The sequence below is a fragment of the Leiobunum rupestre genome, chromosome 9 (assembly GCF_980474605.1).
Source record: "Leiobunum rupestre chromosome 9, qqLeiRupe1.1.hap1, whole genome shotgun sequence".
NCBI lineage: Eukaryota > Metazoa > Arthropoda > Arachnida > Opiliones > Sclerosomatidae > Leiobunum > Leiobunum rupestre.
In genome coordinates this window covers 45960624-45962256 of record NC_143392.1, presented here as the reverse complement: position 1 = coordinate 45962256, position 1633 = coordinate 45960624, and the positions used below count along the sequence as shown (strand labels likewise).

The 1633-nt window shown below is 38.5% G+C and overlaps 1 pseudogene; it reads right to left on the bottom strand.

The window, feature by feature from the left end:
- Positions 1-228: 228 nt before the first annotated feature.
- On the bottom strand, positions 229-867 carry LOC149928541 (uncharacterized; annotated as a pseudogene).
- Positions 868-1633: the final 766 nt, after the last annotated feature.

Sequence of the window (1633 nt, the reverse complement as noted above, 5' to 3'; positions counted from 1 at the left end):
GAGAATGAAGAAACGTGGTTTATTGGTTTGTACATGAAACGGCAGAACTGGCAGAACAAAATAATAATATATTCTAAAATGCGGCGAGCTCAAACACTCCACCTGGATCTATGATCCCTAACATTTTTAGGTGATTTTTCATCTGTGGACTAGGGATGATTTTGGTCAACTGATCCGCTTGGTATGATTCTGTCTTAACGTATTTGAGTTTGATCAATTCTTTTTCGACTAGTTCTTGAACATGAAATACAGATCTATGTGTTTTGATCTTTCTGAGTTTCTGGGATTCTCAGAAATTTCCATTGCGCCTTGGTTGTCAATATTTACTTTCGTTGTTCTTCCTACAAATATTTCCATACCAATTTCTTCTAGTAAGTGTCTTATCCACGAGCACTCTTTGGAAACTTCGCTGAGAGCAACGAATTCTGCTTCAACAGTGCTGAGGGCTGCGCATCGTTGTTTTCTACATGTCCAGCGGACTGCCGCTCCTCCTAGTTGTATGACATTTCCACTGAATGATCTGCGATCTACTGGATCCGATCCCCAATCCGCGTCGTTATACACTTCTAATTGTTTACCAGTTTTCATGTATTCTAGTGAAACCGTCTTTGTGACGTTTAAATGGCGTAGTATTTGTTGCATTCCAACGTAGTGTACGTTTGACGGAGTTTTGCTAAATTGACTAATGTAAGTCGCTGCAAATGCTAAATTTGGCCGAGTATGCGTTGCCAGATACAGCAAACTTCCTATTGCTTGTCGATATTTTATACTCTTTTCTTCATTTAGTTCCTCGCTTTCTTTCCCAGGTAAATACTTTACTCCTAAACAAAGGGGTGTGACTAAACTTTTCGAATTGTCCATGCCCATTGTTATCAACAATTCGTTGACATAAAATGTTTGATCTAGTGTGAACTATATGAACCTTAACATTTGCCCATGCTGCCTTGTTGTTATACTTTCAGATGCAGTCTAAGCAGTCGACGGTTCTCTCTATGTAAAAATCCATTACACCAAGGCCCAAGTTAGGCTTAAGCCATCGGCAAAGTATACCTTCATGGCGCCAAAATTTAAGTATCTCATAGTTCTTAGTACCTCTATGCGTTCTTGGTGTGATGGTGTTCTTCTTACGCGAATAGTAAGGATGTGCTTGATGTCTCCTAGGTACTTTACTTCAAATTCTTCTCTCGCAGTTTTCTTTAGTCTCTCGCAGCTTTCTTTAGCCTATTTATTTCTTCTAAACTTCCATACAAAACTAGATCATCTACGTATGTTGTGACTATTAGTTCTTTTCCTAAGGCGTAGTATACACACAGGTCTGCTCTGGAACGTTTAAGGTATTGTTGTTGTAGAAGCTTGTTTAAATGCCTGTTCCATAGTGTTCCTGACTGGTGTAGTCCATAAATACTCTTCTTTAGTTTCCAGACGTAGTCGTTTTCTTCCAGTTACTTTCTTTCCGGTAGGTTCGACCACTGGTTTCGTAAATCATCAGTTATTTCTCCGAAATATTCCGGAAGTATCTTCGTCTATATTTGCATTTAGGTATGCAGTGTTTATGTCTAATTGACGAATATGCCAATTTTTCTCTATGGTTATTAAAAATAAAATTATTGTGGTCTTTATTTTTACGACTGGC